This window comes from Physeter macrocephalus, chromosome 6 (genome assembly GCF_002837175.3).
Source record: "Physeter macrocephalus isolate SW-GA chromosome 6, ASM283717v5, whole genome shotgun sequence".
Classification (NCBI taxonomy): domain Eukaryota; kingdom Metazoa; phylum Chordata; class Mammalia; order Artiodactyla; family Physeteridae; genus Physeter; species Physeter macrocephalus.
Window position 1 is genome coordinate 36,050,779 of NC_041219.1, and position 19,861 is coordinate 36,070,639.

The 19,861-nt window shown below is 40.5% G+C and overlaps 1 long non-coding RNA gene across 4 annotated transcripts in view; it reads right to left on the bottom strand.

Annotated features, from left to right (window-relative positions):
- Positions 1-1,290: 1,290 nt before the first annotated feature.
- LOC102981668 (uncharacterized) overlaps positions 1,291-19,861 on the bottom strand; it is a 126,758-nt gene continuing 108,187 nt past the window's right edge. For all 4 annotated transcript variants that reach the window (XR_008617569.1, XR_008617571.1, XR_008617568.1 and 1 more), the window contains one exon: positions 1,291-1,931. This is a non-coding gene — a long non-coding RNA (uncharacterized lncRNA). The remainder of the gene's footprint in view (positions 1,932-19,861) is intronic.

Below are 19,861 nucleotides of genomic sequence, written 5' to 3' on the forward strand. Positions count from 1 at the left end.
CAGTAAATGAAAAGTCTGATTATAAATGACACTACATTAAAATTTAAGTATCTGTATAAAAATAGGCACTATGAACAAATAAAAAGATAAGCCACAGATTTTTAAAAATGCAAATTAAAGGGCTAAAGACAATTTTAAAACATATAAACAATTTCAATTAATTATTAAATAAATGGCAAAAAAATCCATCCCAAATCTCCAGCTCCCTGCAATGAGAAGAGGTTATGAGTAAGTAATTCACAGAGAGGAAGTACAAACCCCAATAATATCACCAATAGTAATCAGAAGAATTCAATAAAGCAACAGTGAGAGAGTATAAACACTTCCAGTTTGTAAAAATAAAAAGTCTAATGATGTCAGATATTTGAGAGTGTCCAGAATAGGGTTTTGATGCTAAAATCAGGATCTCCCAGTCTGCTACAACCTCTTTGGAGAGTAATAACACACATGTCCATTAATAAAGGATACATGAATATACACAAATAGAGGATGCATGAAGATACCACCATGAAATACTATAGAGCAGAGAAACAAATGTAAACAATTTACAAGTATCAACATGATCAAAACTAAAAAAAATTTTGGACCCTCCTGTCCTTGCCTCTCTGTGGTTATCCAGTGTCCCTAAACTGAAGTCATACTGAATCATGAGTGATAGTGCGTTACTACTTCCAAAGCCCCTGCACCTTTGAAGAATTTCATAGAAACAAACAGGCAGTGTTTAGCAGCTAGCTCCCCCACACACACAAAAATACATTTAGTGGGATTTCAGGAACAGCACCCAAGAAAAGAAGATGTTTTGGGGTTGATGTCTCTCCAGCAACTCTCTAACCACACTAATTTAAACAACCTAATTATCTTACATGCAAATATTTTGCCCAGTCTCGAGCATGGAGTAGGAACTTAATTTATATTCCCTCCCCTTAAAGTCTTGGTTCAGAACATTGGATCATGTCTGGAGACATTTTCGGTTGTCACAATGTAAGGAGGTGCTCCAGGAAGCTAGTGGGTAGAGGTCAGTGAAGTTGCTAAACATCCTACAATGCAGAGACCAGCCTCTCTCCCTCCCCCACTCCAACAAAGGAACATCTGGCCCAAGTGCCAATAGTGCTGAGGCTGAGACCTTGGTTTAAAGTGAATTGAAGTTTCATACTGAAGATGTGGAATAGGCTATTGCTTTTCAAATGAAACTAATTGGGTTTTCCTAGATGCTATAGAATCCTTCAAATATGTCTCATTTTGGGAACAGTAATAGAGTTTGGGGCATGAAAATACCAATTCCAACCAGACTACACCTTTATTTATTAAATCTCTTGTTTCAGCAAATGAGGCCATTTATACGAATGCCACAATACATTCAACAGTTCACATTTTCTTGTCAAGCCACAGTTTTTCTTTAAATAGTCTTTAAAACCATGATTAGTCATTGTTCTACCAGTGGAAAAAAAAGGTATTTTCCATTTTTGTTCAAATATTCTAATAAGGTAGAAGATATCCAATTGTAAAGGTTTGAATTGTTCAAATAAAACTTTGCATTTTACATTTTAAAGAAAGATGAATTTTAAACAGCTGGAGGAGAAAGCCAATTGGAGCTGCTGCCATTTGTAGGGAAGTGTGGCTTAGAAAGAAGAGACCAGGCTTCGGAATCAGAAGGCTTGTCTTTTAATCTGGTGGTTCTCAAAGCGGGGTCATTGGAGCAGTAGCCACATCAGCAACACCTGGGAATTTGTGAGACATGCAAGTTCTAGGGCCTCACCCAGATCTGCAGATTCACACATTGTGTTGGGGCCCAGCAGACAACCTCTCCATGTAGCACTGATGCACGCTCAGGTGTGAGAAACACGGATCCGAACTCCTCCACTTCCTACTGGTATCTCTTGGGCAAGTCAGTTACTTTCTCTGACCCTCAGTTTCTTTGTGTATTTGCCTCCCTGGATGAAAACAAAAGGAGACTTGGATACGAAGGCATTTTATCAACTTCAAAGCATCATGTTAATATTACAAATCTGAGACAAATCAGAATCAATGCTGTTGAGGACAGAAGGTCTGGACCTCACTTACAAACGTGTTCTTGGCTTTTTTTGTCCATTATCCCCAAAGCAGAGATGTCCACCCCTGGAACAAGTCGCTCAGGCCATTTATCAATCAGATAGAGGTTTGCAGAAATGACCCTATGTTTACCAGGGTAAGCAAGAAAACTTACAGGGTAAGTTATACTTATTTTTCTAGAAGTACAGGGTAAACCATGCAGAAAAGGAACCCCAAAACATTTAACGAGTGCATCCTGGCATAATTGTATCCCAAGGTACTTGGTCCTTGTTGATAATAAATTGTACACTGAACTGCAGTCTCACCGATAAAGTCTAAGAACTAAAAACACACTGTGGAAATGGTATTTGGTTCTGGGTGGTCACGTATCACCTCACAAAAAAGGAATGAAATCTTTACATTAATATCTAAATTAATGCTTTCTAAATTAATCTCTCACACTCTCGTTTCCTTTTTCATTATAAAGATGCCATAGCGCCAAATAATCTCAGAATAACACAAGTTGTGGAATCTCTTCTAGGTTCCTCAATAGCCATTGGATTACTTTTTGATTATGACTATAAAATAATCTGGAGATCTTTCAGTATCCTAATCGAGGTTCCAATGTGATATTATGAGTATCTGCCCCTCCCCCATCCCAAGTACAGCTTAGCAAAGCCTCTATTTACTGGAAGTTAGGAGATCGAAGCTATTTTATTTCCTTTATCTCATAAAGTCAAAAGACCATCTTAGAAAATTGTATGGGCACCGAAGGAAAATCAGTGTAGATGTTATTTTAATTTAGAGCATGTCAAGAAGTTACTCATTTATTCACAGCTGACTCTGGTCTTTGTACCCATCTGTAAAGGCAGAATCGTGTTACCTTCGAGAATTGTTTGGATAATTTAATGAGAAAGTAAGATGTTTCGGTAATGTAAAAATTTAATGCGCACTGTTTAGTGCCCACTAAGAACATATATTTGTCTCCAAAAGTTAGTTCAAAGACCCAGGCTTGCTTTGGGGAATGTATAAGGGCCCCTCCCAATTCTACCCTCAGCATTTGAGTTTTCTTGATAAACATGACTGAATTCACTCATGGAAATCATGAATACAGGGACAAGTTTTACAAAAACGATCGCTTTTTGGTCTAGCTATCTACGTAGGTAGCAACACGAATAGGATTTCAGTCATGGGGTGCTGTGGACTTGGAGTTTGGGTTATAAAAGAACATTTGTGAAGCAACGGATCAATATGTGAACATATCATTGCCCCTGCTGATAAGGAGAGTTAAACAGAGCAGATTTTTACTGCCAAAATGGGGTGCTGATAAAGGTGTCCTTCACCTCCCGATGACATTTAAATTTGGGGTGATAAGGTGCCTGCTGTAGTCAATATGTCATAGTGACCCTCCACCAAGACCAGCTGGGCCATTACATTGTGGGCATGGTGACCTGCCCTCCACAGCCTCAGCCCCAACCCCTACTACCGGCAAAAGCATTATTAATCAAAATAATGATGAGACATTGAGCATGCACCCTGTGCCAGCACAGTCCTCTCATTAGTTCAACAAGCAAGCATTTGCTGCGTGGAGCCGCTGGGTAACACGCTGCAGATTCAACAGTACACACGACAAATCCAGTCCCCTCCATCGCTGAGCTCCCCATTAGGTTGTCTCTTCACTACAGGAAAGATACTTTTATCCTCATTTCACAGATTAGAATAATGAGGTTCAGAGAGTTTAAGTAACTCAGAGACTGGAGTCAAATCCAGATTTGCCTAACTCTTAACCCCATCTTATTTTCAAAATGCCATATAATCTCCAACTATTTTAGTGTTTAGCCCTTATTGTCCGGAGAACTATAAACTCTAAATACTCTGTCAGTGGAGTGGTTACAGATCCAGAATAACTCTTTGCACTTAATTTTGCTTAAACCATGTCTCAGGGTTTAAACAACGGTTGCCATCCACATACAGGTTACTTATTCCTTAGTATGCTGATTCTTGGCTTACATTTTCTTTTTTTACCCCCTATGCATTATATTTATTTCCAAATTGTTATAAAAGGTAAGAAATAGAAATCTATAAATGACAACGTAAAATGAGATACGCTGTCTTTTTTAAACTAACGTTTGTGTTGCATGCACCGTATGTTGTGCACGTGTCCAGTACGTAACACAAATTGACTCATTTAATCCTCACAACAGCCCTCCGAGGTTCGTATTATTAATTCTCATTTTAAAGACGGGGAAACTGAGTCATGAGGTATGCACTTTGTTTACGTTTTCTTGTTCAACCCTCATGACGATCCAAGGAGGCAAGTGTTCTTCCTTATTATCATCCCCATGTGCAGGGGAGGAAACGAAGACCTCAGAGTTAAGTAAGCGGAAAAGCGGGCCTTCCAACCTAGCTTTCTAAATTTGTGCACAGGGCTCGCCTTCGACCCTGAGTGGTTGTGGAAGCAGTGGCACACAGCCCCCACGAGAGTGATGCAAGTGCTTGGCTATGCCTGCTGCATGAACGCCAGACCTCTGATATTCTCTGTCACTGCAGCCATTTCTCTCCTTTAAAAAATGGCTATTTCTGGTTAATACTGAGAGTAGCCCATTTATGTTGACCTAAAGGTGATCTGGTCTTTAAGATGGGTTTGTACGTATGTGGTTGATAATGACTGTTTTAATATTTTAAGAATCATCACCAAATGGATAGAAGAGAAGTTGTAATAGTACAAAAGGTCTAATTTAATTCTCCGGGAGTCTATTTATAAAAAGATTCTGGGATGTTGTTTGTTTCCTTCTGGGGTGTTCTATGAAGGCAACCTGGGTATAACTCGGATTGATAGATGAAAACCCTGACTCCTCAGCTTATTGGCCCCATAGTCTTGGAAAACTTAAGGTTCAGGTTCCTTATCTATCAGATGAAGCTCAAACACCTTCTTTTTATTATTACTGTAAAGATTAAAAGACATAATTTATTTATAAATACTTTATATGTTATAAATCAGAAAAGAAAGTGAAGAATTAAATACTTTGGTATCCTAAAATGTTTAATTTGGGGGCATAAATTTATGGCAGTAAAGTGCTAGTGTTTTCAGAACTCCAGAGAGTTAATTTACTAGCTATTTAATCTTTTTATTTTTTATTTTTAAATTAATTAATTTATTTATTTTTGACGGCCTTGGGTCTTCGTTGCTGTGCGCGGGCTTACTCTAGTTGCGGCGAGCGGGGGCTACTCTTCGTTGTGGTGCATGGGCTTCTCATTGCAGTGGCTTCTCTTGTTGTGGAGCACGGGCTCTAGGCACGCAGGCTTCAGTAGTTGTGGCACACAGGCTCAATAGTTGTGGCTCGCGGGCTCTAGAGCACAAGCTCAGTAGTTGTGGCACACGGGCTTAGTTGCTCCGTGACATGTGGGATCTTCCCGGCCCAGGGTTCAAACCCGTGTCCCCTGCATTGGCAGGCAGATCCTTAACCACTGCGCCACCAGGGAAGCCCCTACTAGCTGTTTAATCTTGGGCAGGTTCCTTAACCTCTCTAAATGTCATTAGCAATTACTGTTATGAAAACAGGCTTAATAACAGCATCTACCTCAGTGGTCACTGTGATCATTAAATAATACAATACATGAAGCATAAGGCCTGGTGTGTGATAACCACTCAGTAAATATTGGTTATCAGCTATGAACGTAGTTTCCTTTCCCATTTTTTGTGCCACTGAGGTGCAGCCGAGGCACTAAACGTGGTTTTTCATCTATGGCCCTGAGCCTGGGGCAAGAGCCTAGGACAGAGACTGTGGTGGCAGAGAGAAGGGTGGAGGTAACTGGCCAGTAAGTGATGAGGAATCCTGATCCGACAGATCCGAATAACTCTTCAGAGAATGCAATCAATGTTCATGTCTCCCCGGTCAGCTGTACGCTCCATGAGGGCAGGGACCATTATCTGACCTCTCTACTATTTGTACAAATTGTATTCCCAGCACCTAGCCCAACACATGGAATACGGAAGACATTTAACAAATATTAGCTGAAAAGATAAATAAACTGAGCTGAAGGGAATGACCCCATACATGAGTGTGTGGATGCACATACATGGAATCACCATTTCTGACCTTTCACCCCCAAGCCAAGCACTACCCTTCATGATAGGAAGAGAGAGGCAGTAGACTTTGCCAGCTCAATCCCAACTTGCCCTTTGACCTTGCTGTTAGCTAAAGGCCCTTGGTGTGGTGGTACAACCCTGGGTTATTTCTGCTTCTGGGGAAATTAGCCATTGGCCACCTCACTCAATTATCAACTGGGGAGACCCAACAGCTCTAGAGGTCTGAGGAGAGGGAGGGCAGGCAAGGACAAAAGACAAGAGTCATTTCCTATGTTTCTGGGAAACACATGTTTCATTTATAAAACCATCCTTGGTGTAGCTCCTCTGATGCCCTGGTCACTGTACCATGCACTGGAGACAGAGATGTGAGTAAGTAAGGCTGGAAAGCTGAGTTCAAGACAATGGGATAAGTGCAATAATAGAAGCCCGTTTCAGACATAATTAGGAACACTGAGGAGGGGGTGGCTGATTCTGCATGCGAGCACTGTGGAAGCCCTCATGGAGGAGGGGCACTCGAGTTGGGTCTCGAAGAGTGAATCTGTGGGATGAATAAATAGAAAGAACACATACGTAGGTTCATCATTTCCAGAAGGACGTGATGAACAATTAGTGTAGAAAGTGATCAGGCACATTCTGGAAGTGAGAATATTTGAATCATCAGAGCAAGAGTGAGAAGGAGAAGGGGTCCCAATGCCTTGATATACCAGTTTGAATTAAGGCACATAATTTCATTTCTCCATGCCTCTGATTTCTCATCAATAAAACGGGGATAATAAAAATACCAACATCATGGTCATTTGTGAAAATTAAATAAGTTATATGACAGTTATTCCTATACTGTTATTATTACTATAATATTTATATGATTAATATAACTATAATAATAATAATTATTAATAGTATTATAAGCATTATAACTATAATTTTTATTATAAAATAATAATTATCATAATAGAATTATTATTATTATTAAATTGCTTCTTAGAAGAAGCCTAGATTTGAAGAAAGTAGTAGTAGAATGTTCATGGATTACAATGATATGTAAAAATTACATATCCACAGAGGGAATGGATAAAGGTTTCTCAGCATAAGTATTGTATATCAAAAGCTTCAGTCAATATAAATGCTCCAGAAGTCAGTGGATTAAATACTTTGTGGTGTGGTTAATATCATGAACTTCTGGGGACACCAAATCTGGCCAAAAACTTAAGTCAATTAAAGTAGGTAGAGACTCAGATTTGTTTAAGTACTGCTTTCAAATAATTTCCAAGATGCTCTACCTGTAATGGAGTGGAAGTTTAAAAATAGAGTAGAAGTCCATCAAAATAATGCAAGTGGAATATGTCATCTGCCATCTTTAGGCAGAGATCATAACCAATTAATCTTCAAGGAAGTGAAAATAATACACTCTTGAACTTAATTATGCAAATGAAAGTTTAATTCTAATTTCAGAAATGGCTGAAGGTGGTTCTTTACCATAGAGGGAAGAAAAATTAATCTACGAGAAGACTGAGAGTTGACGTGGCCCTGGTCAGCCAGCTGAATGAAAACCTTCCCTTTGGAATGCTGCAGTGATGTCTCAAGAAGAACACCATTCAAAGGAATGTTGTATCACTGGAGATCCCATAAAATCCGAGAACATTGAGCTGCATCCAATAAGGAATGTCCTTAGTCTGCAGGACTTCTGTGCCATGTGGCCGGGGGGAACAGACAGACCAGGTCAGCAGGCAGGGAGGAGAGAAGGGTAGCTTTGGGATTTGACTCAGTGGGCCAATGTTGGCAGGCTGCCCCAGCAAGCATGCTGCCATTTCCCATGGACCCAACAGAAGTCAGATCCTTAGGTATGCCTCGAGTGTGAAGTCTGATTCAAATGCCCCAGGTGTTCAAGAATTGCTACCCCCCAAGGGCTCTTACTCTTTGAGTCTTACTGGATGAAAAGATTAGCCCCTCTGGTTTTTCTGACTCTGATATCTACATGACTACATTTCAACTCTGTAGGAAACTAATAACACAAGCACTTTAACATTTGTATAGGGAAATTTAGATGGAAATTACCTTAACTAACAGAGGTGGGAAAGATTTCTGTGTTTTTGAGAAAACATGTGAACTGGCCATTAAAGGTGTAGTTTCAAAGTGAAGTGGACAAGTGAGGAAATTTTAGAAATTTTTTAGGTTGAACAAACCATCTAGTTGATGGATTCTGGTTTTCTGTTATCTGAAAAATGGCCTTAATCCTTTACTTCATTTTGTATGTGTACATACAGCCCTAGTGTCGGCTCAAGGTGGCCATGGTATTATACATAAAAATTATTGTAATTTTTTCCGGTGAAATTCTGTGAAAGGAGCAAAGTATGGGTCAGGCTGGAGGAAGAACCATGGCCACAGTTTGAAATGCCTGGAGTTCACAAGGGGGTGAGCCAAGTGGGTACAAACAACTTAGCTTTTTCATTCTGCCAGCTCTTCCTTCTGTCTGTTTCCATTTGTGACCACTAACCCCTTGTTAAAAAGGAACAGGCGGTGACGTGTGGAGTGTTCACAGTAAATGCATTTCAGAGTTCACAAGAAAGTAGAACCAGCATGCCTGACACGCAGAGCACTGGGCTTTCTGTGTCCATCAGGGCATTTTTATTTTCTCTGGGATCTGGGAGGGAAATTTAGGGCAAGGTTTCAGTCACCATTTTTACTCATTCATTCATTCACGGATTCAACAAATATTTTTATCAAGCACCTACTATGTGCCAAGCACTATGAAGCTTCTGGGAACTCAGGAGTAGACCAGAATACAGGAGGAAGCCCGACAGACAGGAAAAATATATATAAATATAAAAGGAAAATGTAGAAAATGTTGGATGGTGATAAGTTCTATGAAAATAAATAAATCAGAAAAGGGAGATAGAGAGTGTGGGTAGCGGGTTGCAAGTTTTAATGGGACTATGAGGGACACCGCTACCGATAAGGCAACATTTGACAAAAAACCTGGAGGAGATAAGAGAGCCAGCTGTGTGGCAATCTTAGGGATGCATGTTCAGGAAGGGGAAGCACAAGGCCAAGGCTCTGAGTTGGCAACCTGTCTGGTAGGGTGAGGAAGAACAAGAAAGTCTAGCGCAGAGTGACAAAATGAGGAGATGGGTCCTGAGAAGAAGCTGTGACAGGCCAGATCACGAAGGGTCTTCTAGGCTGATCTGAGGACCTTGGCTTTTTACTGTGAGTGAGACGGGAAGCCACTGGAGGGAGTGGGCAGAGGAGTGGTGTGGGTTGCCTTGCATCCCCAATGGATCATTCTGACTGCTGTGTGGAGAGTATACTGAAGAGGGAAAGGGTGCAACAGGAAGAGCAGTGAAGAAACAACTGCGATAGCCCAGGTAAGAGATGATGGTGGCTTGGATCAAGCTCTTAGCAGTGAACTGGTGGGAAGTGCTCAAATTCTGGATATATTTCATCAGGAATGTTGTTCACGGGGGTTGTGGTGGAGACTGATGCATATCGAGAGTTCCAATTTGGGAGTTTGCAGGAACTTCGTCACAGTGTGTGTGGCCCAGGACCTGCTCCGTGATGCTGGTGGGCCCCAGCCATCCTCGATGGAGGAGGTCACCTGAGGGCAAGTTCAGCCAGTTGGCAAATGTTTGCAGACAGGTAATTGTGAGCAGGGAGTACAGAGGGTTTCAGGGTCGCTCAGATCCTCCAGCTGACTGGGTCAGAGAGCAGGCGGCCAGTTTGGGCAGGTGGCAGGAAGTCAGCCCCCAGGATAATCCTGAGGCGACCCTGGGCACGGCTGTCCCAGCTCTGGGTCAGAGACGGTGTCTGGTTCGAAACAATAGGCAAGAGATATGACCTGAGGAATTAGACTCCTACCACCTATCTCAAAGCAGTAATTAAGGAGTTTGAGGAAAAATTAGTATATGAGCGAAAAAAGAAAATTATATCCTCTGTTTAATGCACTGGAACTATTTCCTGATACGATAGCCGTTAGCCACATGTGGCTATGGGGCGTTTGAAAAATGGCTGATCTGAACTGAGATGTGCTGAAGGAGTTTCAAGGTTTAGGACAACAGCAAGAAGATAAAATATCACTTTGAAAACTTTCATATTGATTACATGCTGAAATGATAATATATTGGATAAACTTAAAATAAATATATGAAAACATTATTAAAATGAATCTCACATGACTCTTCTCCATTTTTAAAACAGTAACTGTTAGAACATTTAAAATTATACTCATGGCTACCATTCATGTCTCACATTATATGCCTATACTGGGCAGAGCTGCTCTCGAGTGTGCAAAACGCTTTTACAGGTATCAAGTCATGCAGTACTTCAAGGTAAGTGCCAGTTTGTCTCTGCTTTACTTGAAGAAGTCAAGGTTCAGAAAATACTTGCCAAAGGATACCCAGCCAGTGGTTGGAACTCTTAGTCTTTCAGTCACGATAGGAAGACTATGTATCAAGAATGGAAGCAGAGCAAATTAATTGATATTCAAAAAAAAATTGATACCCATTACTTGGTGAAAGGCTAATAGATAACAGAGGAAGATGAATTCCTCTTTCACTTGTTTCCATATTGTATATCAGGAAGCATGGTTTTTGCACCAGAAGTGGTTGGCCAGTTACCATTAACAGGCAATTGACAACTGATGAGGACCTCTGGGTCAGATGGCAATGTGTTCACAAGTGATCATTTCCATCGTTCCCAATTCCCATTGAAACCACCTACCCAATATAGAAATAAAGGTGGGGGAGACTTTGAAACTATAAAGAAAGAATGTCTTTAGTTAATTCTAAAGAAGAATGTCATCACTATTCCAGAAACATGGACAGATTTTTCCCATAACTGGTGTATAAGAGAGCGTGCTGGATGGAGACGTTGTCAACTCCTGATCCTTCATCCTAAACAGCACCTTAGGATGTAGTGAAAGAGGCCTTGGTGTAAGTCCCTGACTCAGAGTTACTAGGCTGGAAATGGAGAGCACACAGTCTGGGCTCTCTCTTCACTGCAATGAACATATGAGGAAGAAGCTAGCATCTCTGGGTCACCTTCAGAGTTTATGCCTGATGAAGGCAGTGACAGTAATTGACTACAGCAGGGCAGGAGCTGTTTCCTGGCTGGGGTAGCAGCACATGGAAGAAGTCTACGCAACACTGCTACCTGTATCTGCCCCAGGAGATTGGATAAAAATAAAAGGCAGGCTCTGATAGGACAAACCTCCTAGAGATGGTTGGTTTATTGAAAGCAGAAAAGAAATGGTGCCATGACCACCTGCTGGGAGACCCACTGCTCTGGCCTTTTCCATGTCCTCTCTAGAAAGAACCCCAAAAAGATGAATGCCCACTCTTGATTTAAAACAATCGAGAAAAGCCCACATTGCAACTAGGAATGGGTAACTTCTTAATGTAATAAAGTTATCTATCCGGAAAGTCATAATAATCACACCTAGTGGTTAAATGTTAGTTTCACATCTATTAATATCAGGAACAATGTCCATTATGAGAGCTAAATACTATCAGCATCTTCCTGGAAGTCATAATCAATGTAATGGTTCAAGAACAGGAAGGCAGGTTAAATACTAGAAAGGAAGATGCAAACTTATTGCCATTTGTAGATGTGACAGAAAAATCCATGACATTAATTGAAAAAAATAAACAGAGAAAGAGAAAAAGGAGTAAGAAAGGTGCTCAAAGATGCCATCTCCTATTAGTTTCCCATAAAACAGTTATTTTTCTTTTGAAAGATTCCTTTCATAACACTACCAAATGTGAAATAACTGAAAATAAACTTATAAGAATTTTTTTCTGGACTTGGTGGTCCAGTGGTTAGGACTTGGCACTTTCACTGCCATGGTCCTGGGTTCAATCCCTGGTCAGGGAACAACTACGATCCACAAGCTGTATGGCGCAGCCAAAAAAAAAAAATTTTTTTCTGTGTAAAAATATACTATCAAACTTACTGAGGGACATAAAAGGAGACATGAATATATGGAAGGGCATATAATATTCCTTGTCTAAAAATAATAAAAGATCAAAAAAAAAATGGGCTTCCCTGGTGGCGCAGTGGTTGAGAGTCCGCCTGCCGATGCAGGGGACATGGGTTCGTGCCCCGGTCCGGGAGGATTCCACATGCCGCGGAGCGGCTGGGCCCGTGAGCCATGGCCGCTGAGCCTGCGCGTCCGGAGCCTGTGCTCCGCAACGGGAGAGGCCACAACAGTGAGAGGCCCACGTAACGCAAAAAAAAAAAAAAAAAAAAAAAAATCATAATATATCAATTCTCCCAAAAAATAACATTAAAGTGTCAGATTTAAACCATATGAAAATTTCAATATTCAATCACTTTTTTACCTACAAAGGCTGTGATTTCAATAAAATTCCAACAGATTACTTATGAATTTTATAAATGATTTAGTCTTTAAATGACTTCAATGAATGAAAAAAATTCTTTTACAACACAAATTATAACTAAAGTTGAAAGACAAATAACAAACAGAGAAATTATTTATCGCATGCAAGAATATTAATTATAACTAACGTTGAAAGACAAATAACAAACTGAGAAATTATTGCATGCAAGAATATTAATTCTTATAAATCAACTTTTAAAAAAGAAAGCACTCAAATAAAAATAAGTAACGAACATGGCATATATTCCAAACACAAGAAATGCAAATTGCTAAAATATGCAAACAGATGTTCAGTCTTACTCATAGTCAAAAAATTCAAATTAGCAGTGTGATACTATTTGTTTTACCTGTCACACTGGCAGAGATTTAAAATATTACTAATGCCCACTGTGAATGATGAGGGGAGAGATAAGCATTGTCATATAAAGTTGAGAGGAGCATTACGTGATTATATGATTATTTTCTGGAGAAAAATTAGCAAAATCTAGAAAGGTCGTCAGCTTAGAAATTCCACTTCTAGGAGTTTATCAGAAAGAAACTTTCTTTCATTGAGATTTATGCACAAGAATATTCACTGCAGTGTTTCTTACACTGGGAAAACATTTGGAAAAACCTAAGTGGTCAAAAATAGGGCAATGGTTAGGTAAATATGGTATAGGAACAAAAGGCAGTATTAATGCAAAATAGCTACAATATTATTATTTAGATATTGATACCTAAACAAAAATGGGGTACCAGACAATGTGCATAGCAGAATCTAATTTGTGATATACAGAAGTATATTGTTGGCAAAGAAAAATGCCTTGAACGAAAATGTGTGTGCATGCAGGTGTGTGTATATGCGTGTGGGTGTACACACACCCACATATGTATGTACGTATAAGTATATATGTACATGTAAGCGTGTGTATATACAGAGAGAGAGAAGGAGAGAGACAGAGTCAGAGATCTCATAGAGGCAATCTTGCCTCTCCATGGCGGACCTTTGGCAATGTCTGAAGATATTTTTTGTTTATCACAACTGAAAGGCGAGAAATACTAACACCTAGTGGGTGGGGTCAGGAATGCTGCTAAATACGCTGTAATGCACAGGACAGCCCTCACCTCAACAAAGAACTATCTGGGTCAAATGTCAATCGTGCCAAGGTTAAGAAACCCTGAGATATATACATATATATTTCTATTTATAGTACTTATGGGAATATTCTTTGCTTGGTTTTTCTTTGCTTCTTTAGATTCTTCTGTGGTTTAAATGTTTTGGGCAATGAAGCGAAATTATTTTTAGAGTCAGAAAAAAATCATACCATAAAATCTAATTTGGGGGAGGGAGAAATACCCTTAAAGTGTCACCTTCTGCTTGCCTCTTATTCTTTGCAAACCTTTCTCTCCCTCCTCTGAATTAATATGACACTTCTAGTGCGTAGCACATCACTTAAGACAATTGTCCATTTGATTTTATTCTGGTATAGTTTTCTGTCTATTTGTCTCAGCTCTCCAACTAAATCATAAACCCATTGAAGTCTGGAGCCAAGAACACCTTGAGGGGAGGGACAATGTTTCCCAGGTGCCTATCCCAGAGACTGACATGTAAGAAGTGCTTGGTATCTGTTCGCAAGAGCGAGGAACAGAGGAAGGAAGGAGCAGGAGAAAAAAACAGGGAAAGAGGAAGAAAGCAGAAAAGGCTGCTGACTTCATCAACCTTTATATTTTCCCCTGCTCCTCCCTCCCCAGCACTTGGCACGGGGCAGCCCACGGCCTGGGCAGCATGGTATAGGTTGAGAGCAGTGTAATGTCGCAGAAAGAGCACCAGCTTTGGGGTTAGACAGGTGGGTTCAAATTTGTATCCTGCAACTCACTATTTCTATTTTTGTTTTGTTTTTATTTAGCAAACACACCAGGCTTCCCATTTGCCAACCACCGTTCTAAACTTTTTGCAACTATTTACTAACTGTGTCCTCTTGGACAAACGCATTAAGCTTTCAGAGCCCTGATAGTTCATCTGTAAAATGGGAACAATAGTACTTTTCACAGTTGTTGTGAAGTATAAATGTGATAACATATGAAAAGTGCTATGGACAGAGCCCCCAGTGCGTGGTAGGAGAGATTGTCATCGTTTTCGTCATCATTATCCTCATCATCCTGATCATCCAATTAAGTCTTTTCAGATGATTAGTATTAGTAGGACTAATTATTAGCTACTAATAGGACTTATAGACTATAAGATTTAAAATATATCTTGAAACTATTTCTACAAATGTATTGCTAGTTTGCTGGAGGGTAGCATAGCCTTTCACACATTCTTGAAGGAAGAAATGTCATCTTCCCCTAGGGAAGTCATACTGGACGACTGACTACGGAGTCTGGGGTGTGTTTTGCAGGGAGTAGCGGGGAAGAGGGAGGACCAGGTGAGCTGAATGGACCCGCAGGATCAGTGGAGTGGCCTTTCATGCATTAGTCACTATCTATGACCCTTGGTAAGCACCATGACTGCATGCTATGTCCTTGGAAGCTGTACTTAAAGACCAACAGCAGAGTTGTGGACTATGGGTAGGAATACGGGGGAAGAGAAAGAATGCTGATGCAAGGTCCAGGAGAGTGCTTGGGACCACAGGAAAAGACATCATGGACAGATATGGGAAGAACAACGATTGATTTTTCAGACTTTGTACGTGATTCCAGTGTTTCATGTTACCTGGAGTGGAGTGGCATCAGGGCCTGTTGACCCTGGACCTTGACTGGAGCTGAGTCAGATGAGATGAAAGATGGGAAAGTTGACAGGAGAAACCCAAGCAGACGGGGTGTGGTTTCTTTGAACATACTTCATTGGTTTATTCCATTCGCCTCCCCCACTCTTGCCAATCAATAAATCAAACAACCAAAGTATATCTTTAGCAACTGCTACATATCAGAGCCGTCCTAAGTGATTATCGTTTTGCTACCTTTTGATAACCTTGCTCAGAGTTTAAGTTTCCTCCCTTTTCTTTCCCTCCCTTCCTTCCTTCCTTCCTTAGTTCTTTCTTTCCTTCTTTCTTCCTTCCTTTCTTTCTTTTTTTTATTCTTTCTTTCCTTCTTTTTTAATTGTCTCCTTTCCCACCTATTATGATGTGTTTTTCTCTACTCATACCTTCCTAAAGAGGGCATGCCAGCCCAGTCTTCACTATACGCCATACTCCAGAACTCTAAATGATCTTTGTCTTTTAGTTCTGCAGCCCAAACTCTGGCACAAGGTGACCTTCCAACTCACCCTGCCCCAAATGGCTTCTTGGCCCATAACCTGGGGACAGTAGCTACCGCCTACAGCTGCTCGACCCAGCCTCTCTCTTCCATATTGTGCGTGGACCTCTTTCTCTCTCTTACCCGCCTCTCATCCTCAGCACCCATCTAAACCCCCAGACAAATACTAAAGATGCCAACTAGCTAGAATCCTGAATGTTTTCCCCATCCTTTTCCTATGGGAAAATTGCCTATCCCATGGAGATTTGTATTTGTTCCCAGAAACATGTGAGTCCTTGACATTTTATAACTGCTTCCCCCAGATATAGACAACATAGCTACACTTTCTCCAAGTAAACCTCTGTGCCAAGCCCTATACATATTATGTCTCCTCTGATTAGCAAAACAGTTTGATAATTAGTATTATTATCTTCAATTTACAGGTAGAAGAGCTGAGGTGAAATAAGGAAAAATCACTGCCAAGGTCGTATAGCTGTAGGTGGTAAAGCAGTGATTCTAAGCCAAGTTTGTCTGCCTTCAGAGTCTGTATTCTCAAATTCCATACTAGGTGGCTCAGCTGAAGATTTATCTTTAATCATCATTCTAATCAAAGGAATATAAAACTTACATTGTGATTTTCAAATAGATTTTACTGAACCATCTCATTTGATCCTCGCAGTAGCTGTATAGGTTGGAAAAGGGAACTGAGGCTGGCTGGGACCAGTGTTACTGTTGCGTGCTGCATCCTCCCAGAAACTGACCGTGAGCTGGGCTTAGTGTTTAGGTCATTTCTTAGGGAGTGGGTTGCAGATCAAAAGGTGGGGAAGGAAGTAGGGTTAGACAGAGGCAGAAGTCAAGTTAGTGTAGACGCAACACAGCCTTGCCCAGGGCTGCAGAGCTCTGGAGGTAGAATGGCCCTGAATAGGTGTGAGGGAAATGGGTCTAATTATCTCACAGTGATCGGTCACTGGATGGGGACTGCTCCCAGAAGGCTGCATGACCTGGTGTCAAGCTCTTTGCTGCTGCTTGCAATCCCTAGAAACTAAGGGGGATCTGGGTGGTGCACTGCATTTTCCCCCACAGCTACCAACTAGTTAATGGGACACCCCCATGGGTATCCTTGCCCATGCACCTTTCTAGATAGACTGTGGCATTGCTTTCCAAGCATTGCCAATTCTTTGCTGATTCTGAAGCTATGTCAGAATCCAACAATTTGTATTGACCATCTTGATATTTACAGCTGCCCACACAGGTACCCAGAGTAGGTGTTGGAGAGTGTGCTAGTGGGAGGTATGGTGACAGCATACAGCATAACAAAACTGATAAAAGTGGAACTTAGGCTGCAGTATTCCATCTATTACTAGGGGAGGATAAACTTTCCTGAGTTAGAAATTATTGTGAGGCATTGATGAATTGTTTGGTGTCCTTGAGAAATTCACATAGAAAGAGAAGGTTTTGAATTCTTTGGGAATACATACAAAATCTGATGTATGAATATGATTAGTCTTGGCTTTGAACTTGTTAAGAGTCATACATTTACTATATTTCTCGAATCAAAATTATCTTTAAAACACATCCTTTTCAGCCCCAAATTATAATCCAATCCAAAAGCCATAATTTGGGAAGTATCCATTTTCACTTACTTTCACATAGTATAGCTTGTCAGATTTTCCCCTTGAGGATGTTAAACAAATCATCTGTGGTTTAGTTAGAGCCCCATATTCTATTTTGAATATCCAAGATTCTCTGAATTATGTGTACTATTTCTGTTCATTCTCATCTTGTTTTCTCAGTAGAAATCTATAAGAAACTCAATCTAGAAAGACTCCCCTCTAAAGATTTTTCTCGGAGAATTGAACAGCTTCAGTCGTTTGAGTGGGAGTTCTGGTGAGTGGTGGTGGTGATATTTTTTTTCATGGTGGTCGGGACATTGAAGGTGGGTAATATTGTTGGGTGATGTTGGTGGTGGTGGTGGCGGCAGTGGTGGTGGTGAGTGATATTCTTATTGGTTGTGATGGTTGAAGAACTTTGTTGGTGATGGTGGTGGTGGTGATGGTGGAGAGGAGTTCTCATACTGAGAAAGTCACACTTAGACCATCTATTAAAAAGCTAAGTATGAATTACACATATTTGTTTCCTGTCCTACTCGTCCAAAATTGTAGCCAAAATGGGGGTGAATATATTGGATAAAATCCTTTTCTGAGATGCTTGCTCAAAATTCTTTCCCAGGAAACGACATCTTTACGACAAGAAAATAAGTCAGAAAAGAAAATTCCCTGCACTTCCTGAGCCACCGAGGTCATCATTCTCCCTATCACCCCCATTTCACTTTTGACTGATGGTGAAGCTCACCTCTTGAGCAATCAGACCGTTTCCTCCCTCTGACCCTGACAAGCCAAATCACGCTCCATTTTGCCTTTGCTCACCTCTTGCCTCTCTCTTGCATCAACCCATCCCTTGCCATTCTTTATTCAATTCTGTCCTACAGGATTCAGCTCAAATTTCAACCCTTCTATGGGGCTAATCACCCATCTTGGTAGAATTCTTATTTCGCTTCTCAACAACACCACATGATTCAGCACAATCATGTATGGGTGTTGTTTCTTAGCTGGCGCATGTGAGTTCATCTGGTCTCCCCAGATGGATTTTCAGCTCTACAAGAGCAATATCCTTGTCTTGTACTTTCCTTGTATTCCCCATAGCGTCCACCACTCAGTAGATACTTAACTGAATACCATACTTTACTGCAAAGCACAAGGAAAGGACACCAAAGTGGAAAGAAGGACCCTCATCGTAGCTCTGCGCTAATCCATTGTATGACCTTAGGTCATTACTTCATTTCTCTGGCCCTCAGTTTCTTCATCAATAAAGTATGATAGTGAAACATATGACATTATCATTATTATTATCATTATTATTTAACACTATTTTCCAGGTATGTGGATACCTCCACTTCTTTCCTATTTTCAAAAATATTACTCAGTGGATTGCAGGAACAACTTTTGAATTTGCCATTTATTATTCCAGGTTAAAAAAATAACTTCAGAGTTCCTGTTCCAGATGTTGCAGATGGTGGCTTAAACACATATAGAATCCTGTGCATTCTGCTTCTACACTCATAGATAGGATAGAGGACAATATTTAAAATATTAATAAACATATATAGCTGAGATCAAAAACAAAAGCAAAATAAGGCAATTTACAGTGCCCCCCCAAATTATGAGGTGTATGTATCTCTTTAAAAAAAGAAAGGAAGGAAGGAAGGTAGGAAGGAAATACAGAAAACTTAGAAGTGAATATGGGCTGACTGAGGTCCAAAGAAGGCTAGAAATGGAATTGGCCAAAGCAAAGGGGCTCAGTTGCTGAACCTGTGAAGTTTTATCTGTAACAGTCTAATTTTTTATTAAAGAGGCAATGAAGTCACATATATTATGTGTAATTTAAAATAAAATGTATATATCGGGTGAAAAAAGGTCAGAAAGCAAATATGCCCAAAATGTTTTATATCGGTGGGGTAGGAAAAATAGCTATTTTCTTCTTTGTCCATTCCTGTACTTTTAAAGTTAAAACAGACAAATAACTACCACCCCATTTCCTCATCTCATTACTCTGCAGGTCTATCTTTACACCCTGAAATAATCGCCAAAGTACAAGCAACCTGGGCTCTAAGCCCAACCTCCTGGTGGCTAAAATACCCAAAACTAAGGCCTTGAGAGGAGAATCCAAGCCAGTAAAGGTGGCGTCTTCAAAGTACAAGCAATCTGGGCTCTAAGCCCAACCTCCTGGTGGCTAAAATACCTAAAACTAAGGCCTTGAGAGGAGAATCCAAGCCAGTAAAGGTGGCGTCTTCCGGTTGTTGATGGAGTTGTCCTTGGGAAGATCAGGTGGGATCTTGTCTCTGGCCCCTCTGGCCCTTCCCCCAGGGTATTCTTATCCAACAATACAAACATTTTATCATTAAAGGCTAAAAACCCCCTGGCTTCTGTTTTTGCATCATTTCATTGTTTTGATGCTTGTGTCAGGGCAGCAATGAATGGAAACCAGGCTGACCTAATGTAGTCTAAATATTCTGAACCCAAGAAGGGAATCCTCTGCAGCAGAATGCCAACCTACATCTTTTAATTGCCTCAGCTCCTGAT